Source organism: Gossypium hirsutum, chromosome D10, assembly GCF_007990345.1.
Source record: "Gossypium hirsutum isolate 1008001.06 chromosome D10, Gossypium_hirsutum_v2.1, whole genome shotgun sequence".
Taxonomy (NCBI): Eukaryota; Viridiplantae; Streptophyta; class Magnoliopsida; order Malvales; family Malvaceae; genus Gossypium; species Gossypium hirsutum.
In genome coordinates, this window is record NC_053446.1 from 7413356 (window position 1) to 7437360 (window position 24005).

At 31.7% G+C, this 24005-nt stretch overlaps 1 pseudogene; it reads right to left on the minus strand.

Moving 5' to 3' along the window:
- Positions 1-1171: 1171 nt before the first annotated feature.
- On the minus strand, positions 1172-23181 carry LOC107915008 (acyl-coenzyme A thioesterase 13-like; annotated as a pseudogene).
- Positions 23182-24005: the final 824 nt, after the last annotated feature.

Here is a 24005-nt window from a genome sequence, read left to right on the forward strand (position 1 = left end):
AGCAGTAACATCCCCACGTTTTTTAAAAAAAAAAAAGACAGAGAGAAGAAGAATATTTATAGTAGAAGTCCTTGAATAAGTGATCTATAAATAAATAGTAGTATAAGAAATTGTGATCGTTTTTAGAAGAAACTGTTAGACATGAAAACATAGAGGATTATTAGTAGGAGCATGTGATTAAGTTAAAAATCTGGTATCGAGTTTAGAGATTAAATTGAATAAGTTAGAAAAGTATAGAGACTAAAGTGCAATTATCCTATTTTCATTTTGATGGAAAGGACTTAATGGTAATTTTACCATTACAAAAAATAAATGGTTTCATGATGGCTTTTAAATAATTTTTTATTAAGTAAAAATATTTTAATAAGCAAAAATATTTTATTAATTAATATTATAATACATAAAAAAGAGAAAAGAGAGAAATATTGAACTCATCTTTCCCTCTTTTTCACATAAAAAGGATGGGGGAAGAGAAAAAATTGCTTCAATTATTTTCCTTCAAGTTCAAGTATAAGGTATGGTTTTTTCTTCAAATTATTTTTAGATTTTGAATTTTTAATGCTTGCTTTACATATATATATACCAATAGTTTTTTTTTATTTTATCAAGTATTTTGAAAGTTGTCATTAAAGGACATTGATGGAAGCTTGGAAAACTTAAGTGAAGTAGATATATTTTTAGATAGGAAATGATTAAGAGATGAATTCTAGCTTGTTAGAAGTGTGAAAAAAAAAGAAATAAAAATGGATGAAAAGTTTACTTGGTTCATTTGGCCATGGTGAAGGGGAAGTAGAGAAACTTGGCCACTTTGTGTAATATTAGTGTTAAATAGTAGCTTGTGAAGTAGTGAGCATTCTGGTGAAGACGAAATTGAAAACGGATAATCGAGTTGAAAGATATGCGAATTTTGGACTAAGAAACTTAAGTTGTCAACATGATTAACCATGCATATTTAAGTTTATTTTTGTTAGTTTTAATATTAGAATGGATAAATAGCATTGCTTCTTATTGAATTGCTCCTATAATTAAAAATGAAGCGATTAGAATACGTCTCATCAGAGCTTCAAAACCGAGAAAAAGCATTTCAAATGACAAGCAATTTGTCTATATGAATGCCTTCATTTGATCATAAGAACAAAAATTTCAAATCCAGCTTAGATAAACATAAGTTTCAAAGCTTACTTAGTTGGGCTACGTTGATGCTATCTTTAGTTGTGGCCATCCATTGTTTACCCAAAGCAACTAGCTCATTCTTTCGTTTTCTTCTAATTTCCACCACCACCACCAGTGAAAGTTTTCCTTTCTCTGCTATCACCTTTGCCTCTATCTCCACTTTTTCCTGCAAGCACCATTAAAACTTACCCTATCTTCAAACCAAAACCCAGAAAATGAAAATGAAAGGGATTTTAAGATTTTCTCAAATACGAAGATTATCTTCAATCCTGACTGTTGAATGAAATGAGATATTGAAATCAATGGAGGATTTGACATGGTCAGCAACTGAGTAAATCCAAGGTTGTCAATCAACGTGGCCATTGCTCCAATATGCCAATTCCTATCTGGATCCTACATAATATAAGTTTGCAATCTTATTTTATTTTTCCCTTTTGTTGAAACTGTGAGAGTTGTGTGACTCAAATTCTAAGAGATTACTTGCAAGTCAAGTTAAACAAAATATATTTTCTTTCTAGAAGATTTAGTATTTATTAGTGTAATATATTTAGCATTTATTAGCATAGTTTATTTGACTTACTAATTTAGCCTATAAATAGGTTCTTTTACAACCTTAGAAAATACACCCATTAGAGATTAGAACTCATAACACATTTAGAGAATTTTCTGTTGTTTTGAGGGTTCTTTATTTTCGATTTTTCGGGGTTTAGTTTTTATTTCTATATTTTGTAATCTTTGTTTTTTTTTCCATTATAGTAAAATTATTTTGCCTGTGGTTTTTTATCCTCTTTGGAGGAGTTTTTCCACGTTAAATTTGTGTGTTCAATTTCTCAATTTATTTCTCTATTTTTTTACTTGTTGCTTAACCGAGTCGATCCTAACAAGTGATATCAGAGCTAGCTCAATTTTCATATATCAGCCCATTCAGATATGGCAGTTTGGATGATGGCAATTCTAGTTCAAACCGACTTGAAAAAGGTTGTTACCGGGAAAAAGCCTAAGAATCTAAACCAAAAAAATAAGAAGAGCTTGATGAAAAGGCCTTGTTTGCAATCCAGTTATGCCTTGCGAATACCGTATTGCAGGAGGTATTGATGGAGAAGACCTCATCCGCCTTGTGGAAAAGGTTAGAAACTCTTTATGCGACTAGGTCTTTGGCTAACCGTTTAGTGTTGAAACAACGTCTATTTACATTTCGCATGAACGAAGGTGAGCTTCTTAGAGATCTCATCAGTCAATTCATTACTCCTTTAAATGATTTAAAGAACGTTGAGGTTCATATTGACATTGAAGATTAAACTATGTTATTATTGTGCTCTTTACCCCAATCATACAAGTCTTTCAGGAAGACCCTGATTTATGGCAGAGAAAAACTCTCGTTCGAAGATGTAAATGGTCATTTGTTGAGTAGAGACAAACTTAACAATGAGTTTGGTTTGGATAGCAAGGCAGATAGGCAAGCTTCTGTTTTGGTAGAATCAGAGAAACGAGACAAAATGTGTCGCTATTGTAAAAAGTTAGGTCACGTCAAAGCAGATTGTTATAAATTGCGAAATAAAAGAGCTGCTGAGAGTAACGAGGAAAATGTAGCTAGTGCTAATTTGGCTGATGAAAGCGGTGATGATTTCTTGTTAGTGTCAACTAGCGATAATTCCAAGCTCACATCCAAGTGGATCTTAGATTAAGAATGTTCTTTCCACATGTGTCCCAATAGAGAATGGTTCTTCACATACAGTTTGGTTGAAGGTGGAGTTGTACACATGGGAAATAATTCATTTAGTAAGGTAATTGGTATTGGTACTTTTAAAATTAGGATACACGATGGAACGATTAGGACACTCTCAAATGTCAGGTATGTACCTAATTTACGAAAGAATCTCATCTCCTTGAGTATTTTAGACTTAAAAGGATACAGAATCAACATCGAGTCGAGCGACATTAAAGTATCTCATGGAGCTCATTTGGTTAAAAGGTAAAAGAACCAACAATCTTTATATTCTGGAAGGTTCTACAGTGACCGATGAAATTAGACGTCCCTCATCCATTACAGAGTCGAAGTCAACTCGTTTGCAGCGGAGGCAACTTGGTCATAGAAGGGAAAAATGTATGACTATTTCGTTGAAGAGAGGTTCTCTTTTGGATGTGTGATAGCCCAAAATAGGGCCTATTCAGAATAGTGGTTTTGTAACCACAAATCCGAAGTGAAATAATTTAATTTTATAAATTTTTATTAATTACTGATTGATTGAAATATTGTGTGAAGATATGGATAGGAAATTTTAATGATTTAGTGCCTAATTGAATTTTTAGGACTAAATTGAGAAAAATGCAAAGTGTGTCTAATTAGTGATTAAATGACTTAATTGAATTATTGTATGAAATTGGAAGTGTTTATGTGGCAATTAGACCATAAATTAGTGTTATGGACACAAAAGGGTAATTCTAGAAAAATATCTAAGTAATGGGTCAAGGGCATTTTTGTCAAAAGTGAATAAAAGACAAAATAAAGTGAAAATAAGTGTCCATCTTCTTCAAAATCAGACGTTTGCTGCCAAAAAAATTCATGTCACCATAGCTAGGGTTCTTGATCTTCCTAAGCTCAATTGTAAGTGATTTCTTGCCCCGTTTTAATTATTTTCGTATTTTTATGCTTATTGATGCTTGAATTTCATGTTTCTACTATTTAATTTAAATGAAATTAAAGTTTAAAAATTGAATCATTCATGATATAATTGTAAATTGATTAGTGATGTTAGATAATGAATGTTTGAAGTGTTAATTACAAGTTTTACTAGATGAATTTTGATGAAAATGTTGAAAATGGGCTAAATTGTGAAAGATGGTAAAGTGTGCATAAAGTTGTGATTTTGTGAAATTGAGGGCTGTTATGTGCATGAAATATGATTTAGTGAAGTTTGAAATTTAAAAATTTAGTGAATTTTATTTTTACGAGCTTTGGGACAAAAGTGGAATTTTTGAAAAGTTATGGGGAAAAATGTAAATTTGCCAAAATGTTGTGTATGAATTGTATTTGAATAGAATATTGATAAAATGTATTAAATTATGTTAATATAGATCAAGAAAGAAGAAATAGTGGAAGTGATCGGGGAAAAGAGAAAGTTATCGACTAAATTACAAAAATAGTCGTTTTGCATCCGAGGTAAGTTATGTGTAAATAATAGTTATATTTTTATAAATTGGAATTATATTTGATATGTGAATTAATATTCAATGTGGAAGGAAAACTATTCATGAATTATTCAAGTGTTAAAGTGTTGAAAATAAAGTGTTAAGTGTAAATTCCCGGTTGAAGTTAGGAATAGAAGTGGATACAAGTGACATGTCACTAGAGATCAGTGTTACAATGAGTCCCGGGTGCTGGGTGATCTAGCATGTGTTGCAGACACCTGACAGCTTGTGTGAGCAGGCCCGTGGACATTTCCAGTGTTATTGATCAGTGGTAGCTTCGGCTACATTTCAGTGGTGGCTTCGGCTACATAATAGTGGTAGCTTCGGCTACATTTCAGTGGTATCTTCGGCTACATAACAGTGGTAGCTTCGGCTACATATCAGTGTTGCACTTATGTGCTAAATCTCTACGTATCTATGTATATTCCGAGTGTTCAACGGGATTAATGATGGGTTAAAGTGAATATGAAATGAAGTGTGTATGCAGGTACAATTGAAAGAATTGAGCATATGTGATAAATGTTAAGTGTGAAAATGTATATGTAAGTGAATTGGTAAGATTGTGCATGTGTAAGTGATTGAAATTGCTAAGAAATGTTTTGATTAGTTATATGTTAAAAGTGTTAATTATTAAATGAGTAATTATTTTTTACATGTGACTTACTAAGCTATTTATAGCTTACACCTTTCTTTCTTTCCTTTGTTTTATAGTGTTTTGAGCTTGCTCGAATTGGGGATCGTCGGAGCTCGTATCACAATATCACAGCCATCTCAATATTATGTGTTTTCAAAATGTTTAAAGTTATGGCATGTATAGAGTCTTAATCATTTTGAGCATGTTCAAATGATATGGCTAAGATTAGCTATTGAAATAGTTAGTAAAAATTATGTTTTGGGTGTTATGTATGTTTAAATGGTAACTAATTCAAAGAAGCAGTTTCTTTGACAACAGCAATGATGTGAATGTGAAAAATCACCATAAATAGTAGAAATGGAATTAGAGAGTGAATGATATATATAATTAAATATTATCAAGTCTATTTTTACATAAAAGAAACGGTGTAGGCAAAGGAATTTTATATTTTGAGATAATTGAATTTTAGTGTGACAGGGTCAGAATGGTTTTTAAAGTCCCCTGTTCTGACTTTAGAAAATCATTATAAATTGCACAGAAAGAATTATAGGTCATAATTTATATGTCTAGATTCCTTAGTGAGTAAATTTTCAAAATAAACAAACGGTAACCATATAAGAATTTTGTATAATGAGATAATTGATTTTTAGTGCCAAGAGGTTAGACCTGTCGAGTTATGAAATAGGGGATACTTTAATGAATAAAATGTACTAATTGGCTAAGTCAAAATTCTGAAAATTTTATGGTAAGTAGGAATGTGAGTCTAGTTTTAGGGAAAATTTACGGATTTAAGTTTTGAGTCTCGTAACTTGAGTTATAATTAAATTAGTGACAGTTACACAGGTGGATAGTTTTGTTGTGAACAGTGAATTTAATTTTAAAAGCAAATTTTTATGCTTCGAATTGGTAAGTTAAATTGGATGACATCTCGTACTCGATTCCGGCGGCAGTCTTGGGTAAGAGGTGTTACATTTAGTGGTATCAGAGTTACGGTTTAGTCGATTCTCGGACTAATGTAGCGAGTGTAATAGACTATCTATACATGCCATAATTGAATAATGATAGTGTGACGACTCCTGACATCTTAAAATGTTTTTTTTATAGTAATGGATTCTAATCGAGATACAACTGATGATGCTCAAAGTAACTTGCCAGTTGAAAGTCGACCCGAGACTCAGTGTCAAGGAGATGAGGCTCGGGAAGCTTTTCTCCATATGATGAGTAATTGGTACACTGAGTTTGTTAGAATTCATCCTAATGTTCAACCTCCTCCGCCCCCTCCTATTCCTCAAGCTGTTCCCATAGCTCCTCAACAAACTGAAGTGTTGAGATTGTCAAAGCCTCTAGTGGACAAAATTAGAAAGTATGGACCCGAAGAGTTCCGAGCTAATGTAAATGATGATCCTGAAAGAGCAGAGTTCTGGCTTGATAATACCATCAAAGTGTTGGATGAATTATCTTGTACTCCAGAAGAAAGTCTCAAATGTGTTATCTCATTGTTGAGGGATTCGACTTATAATTGGTGGAAAACTTTAGTGTCAGTGGTGCCTAAAGAGAAAGTTACATGGGATTTCTTTCAAGAAGAATTCCGGAAGAAGTATGTGAGTCAGTGTCTCATTGATCAAAAGAGAAAAGAGTTTCTTGAATTGAAACAAGGGCGCATGACGGTAGCCGAATATGAACGAGAATTTGTCAAATTAAACAAGTATGCCCAAGAGTGTGTATCTAATAAAGCTACATTGTGCAAAAGGTTTGAAGATGGATTAAACGAGGATATCCGAGTGCTAGTGGGAATTCTTGAAATTAAAGAGTTAGTGGTACTAGTTGAAAGAGCTATCAAGGCTGAAGAATTTAACAAAGAGAAAAGAAAGGTGGAAAGTGAAACAAGAGATGCAAGAAAAATATCAATGGGCAAGTCATTTCAATTTCAAGTGAAGAAGTCTAGAGAAATGAATACTCGATTGAATGTTTCTAGTGTGCATTTTTAAAGAGATCGAGGAAGACAATATTCAGGTTCTAAAGCTCAGGCGACTTCTATGGCAAGTGTAGGTAGTGTTAAACCTACTAGACCGGAATGTCAACATTGTGGAAAATGACATTTGGGGGAATATTATTTAATCAGCCGAGCATGTTTTAAATGTGGATCTCAAGATCATTTTGTGAAAGATTGTCCGAAAAGAGAAGAGATAAAAAAAGTTTCAGAATGTGAGATCGAGCAGTGTGACTACTAGAGGAAGACCACCGAGAAATGTGGGGACTGGAACTAGTGGTAAAGGTGTAACAAAAGACACTACTGTAAGATCTGAAGTGAGTGATCCAGCGAGAGCTTATGCCATCCGAGCTAGAGAGGAAGCATCTTCCCCTGAAGTGATCACTGGTATATTTTCTCTCTACGACACTAATGTTCTTGCATTGATTGATCCTGGTTCTACTCACTCGTATGTATGCATAAATTTAGTGTCTGATGAGAATTTGTGTGTTGAATTGACTGAGTATGTGGTTAAAGTGTCGAATCCTTTAGGCAAGCATGTGATAGTTGATAAAATATGCAAAAATTGTCCTTTGATGATACAAGGTCAGTGTTTCCCTGCCAACTTAATGTTGTTGTCATTTGATGAATTTGATGTTATTTTGGGAATGGATTGGTTGACATTACATAAAGCCAAGATAGATTGCAGTCAGAAAATTCTTGAGTTGAAGTGTAGTAGTGGTACAGTTCTTCGGGTTGAAACAGATAAGTCAAATGTGATGCCAATTGTGATTTCTGCCATGTCTGCTCAGAAATGTTTGAAAAATGGTTGTAAAGCATATCTTGCTTATGTGTTGAATACAAAAGTGTCTGAAACAAAGATCGAATCAGTGCTAGTGGTATGTGAATATTTGGATCTGTTCCCAAAAGAGTTGCCAGGTTTGCCTCCGATTAGAGAAGTAGAGTTTGGTATTGAAGTAATGCCAGGTACTGCTCCAATATCGATTGCTCCCTACAGAATGGCACCAACTGAACTAAAAGAATTAAAAGCGCAATCACAAGAGTTGACAAAAAAAAGATTTGTAAGACCAAGTTATTCTCCGTGGGGTGCTCTCGTGCTATTTGTGAAGAAAAAGGATGGGACATTGAGATTGTGTATTGATTATCGTCAACTTAACAAAGTGACAGTAAAGAATAAGTATCCATTGCCCTGAATAGATGACTTGTTTGATCAGTTAAAGGATGCCACAGTGTTTTCCAAAATTGATTTGAGATCCGGATATTACCAATTGAGGTTTAAAGAGTCAGATGTGCCAAAGATTGCTTTCAGAACCCGGTATGGTCACTATGAGTTTCTTGTAATGCCTTTTGGTCTGACTAATGCTCCAGCTATTTTTATGGATTTGATGAATCAGATTTTTCGGCCCCTATTTGGATAAATTTGTGGTGGTGTTTATAGATGATATTCTTATTTATTCCCGAAATGAAGCTGAGCACGCCGATTATTTAAGAATTGTGCTACAGACTCTGCGAAAAAAGAAATTGTTTGCTAAATTTAGCAAAAGTGAATTTTGGCTCAATGAAGTTGGATTTTTGGGGTATATTGTCTCGGGAGATGGCATTCGAGTGGATCCGAATAAGATATCGGCAATAGTTGAATGGAAGCCTCCAAGAAATGTATTTGAAGTTAGGAGTTTTCTGGGCTTAACAGGATATTACCGTCGATTTGTAGAAGTTTTTTCGATGATAGCTTCACCGATGACAAAATTGTTGCAAAAAGATGTTAAGTTCGAATGGACCGAGGAGTGTCAACAAAGTTTTGAGAAATTAAAGAAGTATTTAACTGAGGCACCAGTGTTAGTGCCACCTGAGTCAGGAAAGGAATTTGTTATTTATAGTGACGCGTCATTAAATGGGCTTGAATGTGCATTGATGCAAGAAGGAAAAGTGATAGCATATGCTTCTCGACAATTGAAACCACATGAACGAAATTATCCTACCCATGATTTAGAGTTGGCTGCTATTGTCTTTGCTTTGAAGATTTGGCGTCATTATTTATATGGTGAGAAATGTCGTGTTTTTACAAATCATAAAAGTTTGAAATATGTTATGACACAAAAATATCTAAATTTGCGGCAACAAAGATGGTTGGAATTGATGAAAGATTATGAATTTGTGATAGATTATCATCCGGGAAAAGCCAATATAGTTGCTGATGCTTTGAGCAGAAAGTCTCTCTTTGCTTTGAGAGCTTTGAATACGAGATTAACATTGACTGAAGATGGATCATTGTTTGCAGAGTTAAAAGCTAGACCATTGTTTCTTCAAGAAATTTGTGAGGCTTAAAAAGTGGATAATGAATTGTAAAGAAAAAAAACTCAGTGTGCAATGGACGATAATTCTGATTTTCGGATTGATTCAGATGGATGTTTAATGTTTCGTGACAGAATAAGTGTTCTGAAAAATGTTGATTTAATTCAGAAAATTTTGTAAGAAGCACATGATAGTCGTTTGGCAGTTCACCCCGGTAGTGTAAAAATGTACAATGATTTGAAGAAATTATATTGGTGGCCGGGTATAAAACGGGATATCTCCGAGTATGTGACAAAGTGTTTTGTGTGCCAACAAGTAAAAGCTGAACACCAAGTACCTTCAGGGTTACTTCAGCCTATTATGGTGCCCGAGTGGAAGTGGGATAGAATTACTATGGATTTTGTTTCCGAATTGCCATTGTCACCGAAAAGGAAAGACTCAATTTGGGTAATAGTTGATCGATTGACTAAGTCAGCTCATTTCATTCCTGTACGAATGAGTTTTTCACTTGACAAGTTAGCTGAGTTGTATATTGCTGAGATAGTCCGATTACATGGTGTGCCCATATCTATTATATCTGATAGAGATCCATTGTTTACTTCATGGTTTTGAAAGAAATTACAAGAGGCATTGGGTACTAAATTGAATTTTAGTACAGCATTTCACCCCCAAACCGATGGACAGTCTGAAAGAGTAATTCAAATACTCGAAGACATGTTGAGATGTTGTGTATTGGAATTTGAAGGTAATTGGGAAAGATATTTACCTTTGGTGGAATTTGCTTATAATAATAGTTATCAATCGAGCATAAAAATGGAACCTTATGAAGCATTGTATGGACGAAAGTGTCGGACTCTATTATATTGGACTGAACTTAATGAAAATCAGTTACATGGAGTCGATTTAGTAAAGGAAACCGAAGAAAAAGTGAAGATAATCCGTGATTGTTTGAAAGCTACATCGGATCGACAGAAGTCGTATGCGGATTTGAAAAGAAAAGAGATTAAGTTTCAAGTGGGTGATAAAGTATTTTTGAAAGTGTCTCCATGGAAGAAAATTCTGAGATTTGGCCGTAAAGGTAAATTAAGTCCAAGATTTATTGGTCCGTATGAAGTGATAGAAAGAATTGGTCCAGTGGCTTATCGATTGTCTTTACCACCGGAATTGGAAAGAATTCATAATGTGTTTCATGTTTCTATGTTGAGGCGATATCGATCGGACCCATCGCATGTGATTTCACCGACTGAAGTGGAAATTCGATCGGATATGACATACGAAGAAGAGCCGATTCGAATCTTGGCACGAGAAGTGAAACAGTTGAGAAACAAAGAAATTGCTTTAGTGAAAGTGTTATGGCAACGACACGGGATGGAAGAGGCAACATGGGAAACCGGGGAGGCTATGAGGAAACAATATCCTAACTTATTCACTGGTAAGATTTTCGGGGACGAAAATCCCTAAGGGGGAGAATTGTGATAGCCCGAAATAGGGCCTAATCGGAATAGTGGTTTCGTAACCACAAATCTGAAGTGGAATAATTTAATTTTATAAATTTTTATTAATTACTGATTGATTGAAATATTGTGTGAAGATATGGATAGGAAATTTTAATGATTTAGTGCCTAATTGAATTTTTAGGACTAAATTGAGAAAAATGCAAAGTGTCTCTAATTAGTGATTAAATGACTTAATTGAATTATTGCATGAAATTGGAAGTGTTTATGTGGCAGTTAGACCATAAATTAGTGTTATGGACACAAAAGGGTAATTCTAGAAAAATATCTAAGTAATAGGTCAAGGGCATTTTTGTCAAAAGTGAACAAAAGACAAAATAAAGTGAAAATAAGTGTCCATATTCTTCAAAATCAGACGTTTGCTGCCAAAAAAAATTCATGTCACCATAGCTAGGGTTCTTGATCTTCCTAAGCTCAATTTTAAGTGATTTCTTGCCCCGTTTTTAATTATTTTCGTATTTTTATGCTTATTGATGTTTGAATTTCATGTTTCTACTATTTAATTTAAATGAAATTAAAGTTTAAAAATTGACCCATTCATGATGTAATTGTAAATTGATTAGTGATGTTAGATAATGAATGTTTGAAATGTTAATTACAAGTTTTACTAGATGAATTTTGATGAAAATGTTGAAAAAGGGCTAAATTGTGAAAGATGGTAAAGTGTGCATAAAGTTGTGATTTTGTGAAATTGAGGGCTGTTATGTGCATGAAATATGATTTAGTGAAGTTTGAAATTTAAAAATTTAGTGAATTTTATTTTTACGAGCTTTGGGACAAAAGTGGAATTTTTGAAAAGTTATGGGGAAAAATGTAAATTTGCCAAAATGTTGTGTATGAATTGTATTTGAATGGAATATTGATAAAATGTATTAAATTGTGTTAATATAGATCAAGAAAGAAGAAATAGTGGAAGTGATCGGGGAAAAGAGAAAGTTATCGAATAAATTACAAAAATGGTCGTTTTGCATCCGAGGTAAGTTACGTGTAAATAATAGTTATATTTTTATAAATTGTGAATTATATTTTATATGTGAATTAATATTCAATGTGGAAGGAAAATTATTCATGAATTATTCAAGTGTTAAAGTGTTGAAAATAAAGTGTTCAGTGTAAATTCCCGGTTGAAGTTAGGAATAGAAGTGGATACAAGTGACATGTCACTAGAGATCAGTGTTACAGTGTTACAGTGAGTCCCGGGTGCTGGGTGATCTAGCATGTGTTGCAGACACCTGACAGCTTGTGTGAGCAGGCCCGTGGACATTTTCAGTGTTATTGATCAGTGGTAGCTTCGGCTACATTTCAGTGGTAGCTTCGGCTACATAACAGTGGTAGCTTCGGCTACATATCAGTGTTGCACTTATGTGCTAAATCTCTACGTATCTGTGTATATTCCGAGTGTTCAACGGGATTAATGATGGGTTAAAGTGAATATGAAATGAAGTGTGCATGCAGGTACAATTGAAAGAATTGAGCATATGTGATAAATGTTAAGTGTGAAAATGTATATGTAAGTGAATTGGTAAGATTGTGCATGTGTAAGTGATTGAAATTGCTAAGAAATGTTTTGATTAGTTATATGTTAAAAGTGTTAATTATTAAATGAATAATTATTTTTTACATGTAACTTACTAAGCTATTTATAGCTTACACCTTTCTTTCTTTCCTTTGTTTTATAGTGTTTTGAGCTTGCTCGAATTGGGGATCGTCGGAGCTCGTATCACACTATCACAACCATCTCGGTATTATGTGTTTTCAAAATGTTTAAAGTTATGGCATGTATAGAGTCTTAATCATTTTGAGCATGTTCAAATGATATGGCTAAGATTAGCTATTGAAATAGTTAGTAAAAATTATGTTTTGGGTGTTATGTATGTTTAAATGGTAACTAATTCAAAGAAGCAGTTTCTTTGACAGCAGCAGTGACGTGAATGTGAAAAATCACCATAAATAGTATAAATGGAATTAGAGAGTGAATGATATATAGAATTAAATCTTATCGAGTCTATTTTTACATAAAAGAAACGGTGTAGGCAAAGGAATTTTATATTTTGAGATAATTGAATTTTAGTGTGACAGGGTCAGAATGGTTTTTGAAGTCCCCTATTCTGACTTTAGAAAATTATTATAAATTACACAGAAATAATTATAGGTCATAATTTATATGTCTAGATTCCTTAGTGAGTCTATTTTCAAAAGAAACAAACATTAACCATATAAGAATTCTGTACAATAAGATAATTGATTTTTAGTGCTAAGAGGTCAGACCTATTGAGTTGTGAAACAGGGGATACTTTAATGAATAAACTTTACTAATTGGCTAAGCCAAAAATTCTGAAAATTTTATGGTAAGTAGGAATATGAGTCTAGTTTTAGGGAAAATTTACAGATTTAAATTTTGAGTCTTGTAACTCAATTTATAATTAAATTATTGACAGTTATGCAGGTGGACAGTTTTGTTGTGAACAGTGAATTTAATTTTAAAAGCAAATTTTTATGCTCCGAATTGGTAAGTTAAACTGGATGACATCTCGTACTCGATTCTGACGATGGTCTCGGGTAAGGGGTGTTACAGGATGTAGGTTTTGAAAAGTTAGGGCATCGTGTTCGTGAAAATTAGACCCGGGTTAGAAGTCTTCCAGTTTCTAAACACAGATTCGACTCAATTAATTCCCTGTATAGTTCAAGATAGGCCCGTGGCGGGCTTTGGCAAAGATGGCGTTGTAAGAATTCGTGTCAAGGTGGAGATTGTTAGAGTTGTGTGACCCAAATTCTAAGAGATTGCTTGCAAGTTAAGTTAAACAAAATATTTTCTTTCTAGAAGATTTAGTATTTATTAGTATAATATGAAACTATAATTTTATGATTCTACTCTCCACCTTTACCTATTGAGAATATGCCTCAAAATTCTCATAAAAGTACACTTTTTCCAACAATGTATGGACCAAGACTTTTGCAGATGGGTAACTTATTTTGACGGTAACGTATAGACCAAGACTTTTGCATATGGACTCTATGGTTGAATTGAAGACAAAAGACTTTTCTTGCAATGTCGTTTCAATCGAGAAGATGTGCACTAGCTTCTTTCCATTTAGTTTTTGGTTCTTTTTCCATTGGTAAAATATTGCAAAAAGTTCTTTTTTTTGTTCTTCTTTCCACCTTAATTTATACTTTATACGAAGCATATTTACAAAGAAGTTTTCTTTTAAATTTGCAACAATTGAAGAACGTCCCAAGCTCTCGCTTTGAGTGTTTCTTTTGGTTCTCTCATTTTTCTTAATTTTGTAATTGTTTCTTAAATGATTTTTTAAGTGTTGTCGAGTAAAAGTATATGTTGGGGATTGACCCATATAAACAACGAAATAAAAAAGGTAGAGAAGATCAAACACAAATTTTATGTGGAAAATTCTTTCAAAGAGGATAAAAATCACAACCAGAGAAAGTTTCGACTTTTCACTAAACAAATAAATAAACGAGATTACAATATGAAAAAAATAAATCTAAATGTACTAAACGTACATTACCCGAAACCCCAGATACAAAATCCTAACTTTTATAGAGTTCTCTCAAAAGGAGTACAAAATTCTTTCCATGGTTACCAAGAAAACTCTCACCAAAATTTATCTCCAACTACATCTTGTTACCCCCCTCAAAAAAGTCTTGTAGTACTGTATAGAGGCGCTCATGGGTCAGGCTGAGCTGAGTTCGGACCCAGGCTCGACCCAACCTGCCCGTATTAATTTTTTTATATTTTGTTAAATGTATATAATACAGCAAAAATACTAAAAACATTAAAATAAATATTTCCCAAAAAATTGAAAATAAAATTTAAAAAATATGTATACTTAAAAAACACTAAGATAAATGAAACTTAACAAGCAAATGCCTATAAAATAATAACAAAATTAACAATAAAACAAGTGTTATACAATATTCAAAAATAACAACATAATAATAGTAACATAATAGTGAAATGGTAGAAAAATAGGGAGAAAACAACAAGAAAATAACATTGAAATAACAAAAATAATGAATTTTTTGTCCTTTTGGGAATTCAGGCAGGGCCCGGGCAAAAAATACAATACCCGAAACCCTACCTATTTTTTAAACGGGCTTTATTTTTTTTGCCCTAGTCTATTTTTCGGGCCTATATTTTTGCCCAAACCATCCCACTTTTCGGGCGGGTCTTCGGGCCAGGCCGGATGTTACAGTAAGTAGGTCTAGTACTGTAACACCCCTCACTTAGTATGGTCACCAGACCCGAGAAATAAGATGCTACGGCATACATTCACATATTGAATATTGAATAACCGTATACATTCAAATAATTCATGTATTGCAAACAAAATCGAGTTTAAATTGTGCTTACGAAAGCTCTAAGAACAAACAAGGATTAAATTGTAACATTTTCAAAGGAATAAGAAAATTGTGCCAAAAGGGGTCACACGGTTGTGTGTCCAGGCCATGTAACTCATTGTGGCCATGTGGGTTAAAAGTCTAATTTTACCATAGGTCACACGGTCGTGTGGTTGAGTCATGTAACTATCTAAGAACATATGGATCAAAATTTTTACCATATCTACAGTACTCATGTAACGCCCCTAACCTGAATCCGTCAATGAAACAGGGTTACAGAGCATTACCAGAGTTTACAAATTAATTATCAGACATTTCATTTTATCTAGCATTCATATTTGAAACCAATCAAAATCATACATATTGTCCCTTAAACGAGCCCTCGAAGCCCAAATTTACGCATTAGAAATACATAGGGACTAAGTCAAAAACTCAAAAAAAATTTGAAAATATTTAAAGTTTCCAACACTGCAGGGGTCAAGCGACCGTGTGGTCATGCCGTGTGCCTCACACGGTTTGGAGGCACGCTTGTGTCTCAAGCCGTGTGGGCATTCGAAATAGGGACACAAGGCCGTGTTTCAACCCGCGTCCGTGCCCTTGTGAGTTTACTGACTTGGGTCACATGGCCAAGTCACACGCCCGTGTGCTAGACCGTGTGAGCATTCTGTTTTGTGAAAATTTAAGATACAGGGGGACACACGACCGTGTCACCTGGCCGTGTGCCACACATGGTTGAGACAGACGCCCGTGTCTCTTCCCGTGTGGATAAAAATAGGCCATTTTATAAGCCATATTTCTCACTTAATTTTGTGTCTATCTACAATTAACATTCACATATCAACAAGCCATAATTAGACATTCAAAACAAGTCAAAATAAGTGGCTAAACTCAACACACTACATATAAGCCATCATTAAACAAAATACCTATACATGCCATTATAACCAAAATCAAAACATTCAAAAATACCGATAGAACTTATGAATAGTGTAACATATCTTCGACAAGTTTCCAACCCAATCAAGCTTCCAATAATCTGAAAAGTAGAAGAAAACAAATACATAAGCAATGACTGCTTAGTAAGCTCGTATAGACTTTAATCATAATACTTTCTTTTGAAATATGAAATTTATACTTATCAAGAATAATCTAATATTGCTACCACAATACTCATGAAGTTATATTTAACAACTCACTAAGTGAATAAATCTATATTATCACTTAAACATAATATTCCTAGCATAATAGGATTTTAAACAACTTTAACTCTTCCAAATTTTCTTTATTTTCATTTGCGTTTATTTACTTTCCACACTCATTCCATATACATAACACACCAGTCATAAGCGTATCATTCAACCATAGATACAAGCTAGTGCATTTAAACATAGACCTTTTTCAAATTAATCACACAATAACTCATTTTATAAGAAATTGCATAACTTAAAATTTACCACTCTTTCATGAGCACAAGTATATTTTCATTTGAGCACTTACCCTTTCAATGCATCATATAATAAACATATTATCATTTAACCAGTAACTTGACACTTGTCTAAGCGTCAACAATAACACTTATTAGCATACTTTAACATATTTCATATAAATTCAACATTGATAAACTTATTTTATCAACATATCACACTTGAGTTTATTACTCATCACAACTTACATAATTTTCATGTATCAACATATCAAGATATTGATATATATACATATCATGACACATATCATTCTCTTACTGTTTCTTCATATACATATATCATCCAAAAATAACTCCTATTATTTTACCATTCGAAGAACGACTTACGGATAAGAGTACATCGTTTTCAGAAGCTCGAAGGCTGAACAGAAGCTCATGAAAGCTAAACAGAATACCATCAATTCATCCTTTACATTTTCCGTCAATTCATCCTTTACATTCGTAGTGCCATAACCCAGTTATGGTCTTATCATCAGAATGCCACAGCCCAGCTATGGTCTTACGTATAAACATTGTCATGGTTCAACCATGGTCTTACGTTCATAGTGCCATAACCCAGTTATGGTCTTATCATTAGAATGCCATAGCCCAACTATAGTCTTACATATAAACACTGCCATGGGCCAACCTTGGTCTTACGTTCATAGTGCCATAACCCAGCTATGGTTTTATCCGTCAATTCATCCTTTACCACAGAACAATTGTACTCAATCCTGCGTTCCACTTGTTTTGAACATTTAATTCAATTTCATAATTTAACAATAATTTTGTTTTCAGTAATAGATATGAATAAATACATAAAACCATTCATCAATTTAATAAATAAATATTAAAGTTTAACCATACAAACTTACCTGAATTGAATTGTAATAATTGCAGGAGTTTAGGAACTATTTCGCTATTTTTCTTTTTTCACGAGTATCTACGAAATCTTGATCTAAAATATAAAATTACTCATTAATTAGCATATATTTCAGTTTCAATTCATTTCACTATTGATACCCTTAAATTTTTTCAAATTTACATAATTACCCCAACTTTTACAACTTTTACAATTTAGTCCCTTAACTAATTAATCTATCAAATCAACTAATTTTACATAATTAATAATTTATCCAAATATTCTAGGCTATCAAACAGCCCTTAATAAAATAGAAATTTAATACCAAACCCTAATATTTTAACCATTTTCACAATTTGATCCTAACATCAATATTTAACAAAATCACTTTATAATATCATCATACAACAAAATTAAAGCTCTAAACCCACTTTATATTACTAATTTATTTTAATATATTAATTTAGACAATAAAATAATTCATTTCATGCAATTTGGTCATTTTTTACGTTTTTACAAAATTACCCTTAAAATTTTACTTTTATTCAATTTAGTCATTGATCCTAAAACATGCAAATTAGCCGTTTTTAATGAAAACCCATGCTAGTTGAATATTCAAATATTTTTCTCCTCCTCCTCTCCATTCCACATCCTTAATGTATATAACATGCTTATATGTAATATTATCTATAATTCTACTATTTACTTAATTATGTTCATATCAAAGCTGTCCACTTGAGTCATAGTCAATAAATTATTTATATCTTGAGCTACAGAATTATAAATTAAGATTCACTTGATTTTTTTGAAACTAGACTCAAATATATTTCTACCATAAAATTTTCAGAATTTATAGTTTAGCCAATAAGTACAGTAAAATCTTCAAATTTATCCCTGTTCTACTATTTGACAGCTTTGACCTTTACTTACTAAAAATTAATTATCTCTTAGTACGGGGTTTGGATGATGTTTCTGTTTATTTCTATTGAAAATAGACTCATCAAAAATTTAAACATATAAATTTAAACCCCTAATTATTTTTTTACAATTTTTGATGATTTTCTAAAGTCAAAACAAGGAACCCAAAATCAATCTAACCCTATCTCACAAAAATTCATATATCTCATAATATGAAATTTTTTTTCTTACATAGTTTCTTCTATATAAAACTAGACTCAATAGGGTTTAATTTAATACTTTAATTAACCTCTAATTTAATTTCTATAATTTTTGGTGAATTTTAAAAGTCAGACTAGTGTTGCTGTCCAAAACTATTTTAGTGTAAAATGTTGATAACCAAATTTATAACACCCTCCTTTCCTTTCTCTACAATATTTCCCATCACTTCCTCTTATTTCCCTTCACTAACATATCAAGAACATAGAACCTTATATAATAAAACTCTACTTTAACATTATTTTCATACTTTTTCAATAATATCAAACTCAAAAATATATTGAAATCTTGATGTTCTTACCTTGTCCTATTGATTTCAATCTTTAACTTGATTTTCTCTCTCCCCCAGCTTCTATTTCTTAAATCAAACTTGATATTCTAGCTCCCCATTGTCTCCTTATTATTTTTCTCTCTTGGTAGCTATGGAAATTCTTTTGATTTCTAAGTGAAAATGGTGAATTTATGGTAAAATGACTAAATTGTAAAGAAAGGAAAATTCCTTTCTTCTCTTCTCACGTGGGTGCATAGAAAGATGATGAAAATTCTTCATCTTTCTTTCCTTTTATACTAAATAAAATAATAACAAAATAATAATAAAATATCTTATTAAAATATTAATAAAATAATATTTATCTAATTAAATAATTATAAAATATCATCAAAATATCTCTAATATCATCATTGCCTTCTAGAGTTCTCTCTCTTTATTAATTGACTATTTTTCCCTTTATGATCTTTTAAAATTCCATCCTTGAGTCATCACTTAATTTGGTAAAATTACGATTTAGTCCCTCATAATTCTTCACCTATTCTAATTCATCCATTTTCCTTAGTTTCTAGATCATTCCACCCTTAAAATATTTGTACTATTAGTCCTTCAAATTTTTTATATTTATACTTTAACCCTTCAAAATTTGAGTATTTACTTTTGGGCAACAAAACTTTTCTCACTTTTGCGATTTAATCCTTTATTGAATTAATATGTCATAATATACTTTCCAATGTTGGCATAACTCAATTTCCTTTTTTTTCACTTTATTTCCTTATTTTACTATATCAAAGATACTATCTTACTTTCTTACTATAGTAATATTCGGGGTATTACAACTCACACGAGCATGTGGCCAGCTCGTGTGACAATCGAGAACCGTATGGCTAAAAGACTCCTACGTTCTAGTAAAGTGAGAATTGGTATGATAGTATAGAAGTCGACGTTTAGGGGCAAGTTCAATATCATGAAAGTATCCGCCAAGGATAAAGATGAAATCCAATCTTCAAGATAAGGAGCTTAACTACAAAGGTTCTAAGGTATTTCACATTAAAACTCACTAAATGCATGTGAACTTATAAGTGTTTTGTCCTGTTTTAGGTGTGGCTATTAATGAGTTCGCCAGGAGAGACCAAGCCAGGAATGCACCAGAAAAGCGACGAAATAGAATACTATGCATACAAAAAATGTATTAGGAATATGGCATATAGATCTCTACACCAAGAAAGTTTGTTTTTAACAAATTGTTGTGTTGTAATGTATTATTCTTAAGAGTTGGATGTATTCTTGAACGTTTTTCCCTTATTTCTTTTGCTTAGTAAACTTTTACTAAAATAATAAGAAATAATTGGAAAGAGGATTATATGCAGCTGGTTTTAAAATTTATGTTAAGTCCATATGTGGAAACACCTAATATCCGAATCTAGTATTCAGGTCGAATAGAGGGTGTTACAAATTTGTCGTTTTGGGCAAACCTTGAGAGCAAAATTGTCATAATTATGTTTTACCTGATCGTTGTCAAATAGCCTATTCATCACTTCGAAATTTCCAAGTATTAGAATTCACATCTATCAAATCTGCCTACCCTCCTGTAACAGCCTTTGAGCACTCAAAATTTATTTATTCATTATTTGTTTGAAACAACATTAAAAATATTTTTACGGATTTGTTTTGAAAAAAAAATTCAAATTTTAAAAATTATTTTTTAATTTTTATTATTAAATGAGATAATTAATTTAGCGTGGATATCTTTTCAATACTATTAAATGAGATAATTAATTTAGCGTGAATATCTTTTCAATATTATTAAATGAGATAATTAATTTAGTGTAAATATCTTTTCAATATTATTAAATGGGTTGTATGATCTAGACTTTCTTCTTTTAGAGTCAATTTAAATATTTATGATTATATTTTGTTATGAGTTCCAAATTTATATATTATTTTAATATTTTTATGTATTAATTTATTTTCATTATTTTTACAATATTATTTTATTTTCCTAATTATTTTTTCAAAATTAACTGACCTTTAGTATAAATTAACTTAATCCTCATTTAATTAGTACAAATATATATAATTTATAAAAAATATTTAACAAATTAAAAAAATAGTACATATTTGTAATGGGATATATATGTTGCATGGCATATTTTAACATTAATCTCATTATTATAATTTCTTATTATATTTACTTTTTTTATACAATACCTAAAACCATCCATAGTCCTTCCCTAACTTTTAAATAAGAGGATAATGTGTTTTAGTGCACTCGAACCCATGTCCTCCTGCATAAAACAACAATACCGATACCAATTAAGCTTAGACTCAATTAATAACTATAATGTATATAGAAATACAATTCCTTGAAGAAAAATCTCTCAATAGAATTAATTGAATTTTGATGGGTCAAAACTAGTTAAATTGAGTTGGATGTAATTTGGGTTTAGTATTATTCAATAGGACTTATATCTTTCGGCGGTGATAATTTCGACTTCAATGCCCAAACTTTCTTTTGTTTTACTATTAATAATGAAATTAATTAAAAGCCCAAACTTAAATTGAGTTACTTTGAAATAACTTTAATTAATATAAAATTTTATTTGCGATTTTAATCCCCAAACTTTCTTTTTTTTTGGATATATAAAAAGTTTGGGCCATAATTCGTATAACCATTTTCAGGCAAATTTGGGAGACATTTAAAAGAATTCTTTATAAAAAAAAATTAAAATATAAATAAACAAATAACGCGGTCCATTTTCAAAGCTTAGCTCGAGATTGGGGTTGAGGCGATCTATAGTCATTAGCAGCCGTCCACTGAGTGGCACTTGCGATTAACTGTCCACCGTTGGATTTGTTTCGAACCTCCACCGCCATAGATGTAAGCTTTCCTTTGTTCCCTTTTACCTTTGCTTCTATCTCTACTTCGTCCTGCATGCACTCAACTTTTTATTTCTCTTTTAGTTATTAATTGACATCAAAATTAAATTTTAATAACATTTGCTTTTATTAATTTAGTGTTAAAAGAAGAAGAAAAAGAAGAAGAAGCAGCGGCAAATTAAACCTGAATCTTAGCTGTTGAATAGTATGTAATGTTAAAATTGACAGTGACTTTTAAATGGTGACCGGTGGAGAATATATGGCAGCACCACCCACATTGTCTATTATAGTTGCTATGCTCCGACATGCCAATTTCCATTTATATCCTAAAATAAAAAATAAAAAAAGCAAATTTTTACTCTCTTTTTTCTTCATGCAGAGAAACATAATTTAGAATTAAAAAAATAAAATGATGTGAAAATTAACGAGATAAATAAAGAATATTAAACTGTTAAAATCGATAATATATAATTTACTATATTCATATTGTCTTCACCAATAGAAAGTTCTTTTTATTTTCTATTTTATAATTTAGAATTTTGTTTCGTAAATAAATATGTAAACTAAAATTTAAACAAAATTTTCCTCTGATCTTCAATTAATAAGAACCTAAGGTATTTTTTTTACTTGTAAATAATTATTGATCTGCCATACCGATTATTAAATTATCACTCGAAGCTCTCTAATAAAACTTTAAAATAAAACTTCAAAATTTATTTACTTAAATAAAAAGTTCTAAATAGTTTGCCACCTTAAATTAAAACTTTCGAATAATTCGATAATTAAAACTTTCGAATAATTCGATAATTAATGGTACGGTGTATCCAAAATATTTTAGGACCGGAAAGAAAGCACCTTTGAATTTGAAATTTTGAAATAAACGGAAGATTAAGAAGAGAAGAGATATTACGGAAGCAAGAAGGGGGACGATGAAGTTACAACGCAAGAAGCCGGTGCGAGCTTCGATGACCTGAAGACCTGCAAGGCTTCGAGACTCGAGCTCGTAACCAATGATGCCATGGGTGACGTCATCCAGCCATTTTAGAGATCTCTGCAACTGCAAATGCATCATCGTCATGCTTTGAGCTTCTTCCTTGGAGGTGTCGGCCTTCATCTTGCTCTAATCCCTCCCACACGATTCTCTTTGTTATTATTTATGGTTGTGTTCGTGCATCCCCTCTCCCCTGCATCTTCTTATAATAGTATATCTGTGTATGACAGCTAGCAGTTGAGGTGTTTGACATTAATTTGCAGGCAGGGTACATTATAAGAAATGTCAACTCCTTTTTTGTTTGTCCGTTCGCTTTCCAAGCATAGAAAATCGAAGGCGTAAAAGCAAATCTTGACTTGTTTTCATTAATGTTGATTTGTGTGTAAAATTATTTATAGAAGGATTGTGCTTTTGTTGACGGTCAAGTTTCATTTTCGTTTTTATTTTAAATATTGGGTGATTATTATAGTGTGAATTTTTAAAATGAGAATGATGGGAATTAAAAATTTTAGTCATTAAATTAAAATAAGTTTTTTAAGTTTTCAATTTTATATTTATTTTATTTTATTAAAATAAAATCAATAACATCTAATTTTTTTCATCATGTAATTAAAGTATTAAGATAACAAAAATGGATAATTTTTATTTTAGATTTAATTTCTTTTTTTAGAAAAAAATTAGAACGGAAAGTAAGATATTAGTGTTAATAAGATTATTCAATTTGTATACTAAGTATTTGTTTTTCTTGATTAAAAAAATTGATCGATCATTTCATTCTAAAAAAGTTAAAATTTTTTCATTAGTTGAGTAAAACGTGAATACTTGAAATCAACCAAAAAGAAAATTCATTTTTTTTTAGAATGAAATGGGACCAACTTTCCTACTTTTTACTCAACCAACGAAAAAATCTCAATTTTTTAGAATAAAATGGTCGATCGATTTTTTCAATCAAGAAAAACAAATACCTAATACTCAAATTGATTAATCTTCGTAATCCTAATCTCTTATTTTTCTGTAGCGACTTGATAGTCACCGGTGTCGGAAAGTGTATTTTCGAGACTCCGTTTTCGTAAATCAGACTCGTAAATATTTTTAAAATTAATTAGGTTTTGGTTAAGTAAATTTACATGAATTAAGAATAATTAGGTATAATGACTAAATTGTATACAGGGTAAAAGTTGAATTATAAATTAAAGAAAAATTAAAAAGAGTAAAGAA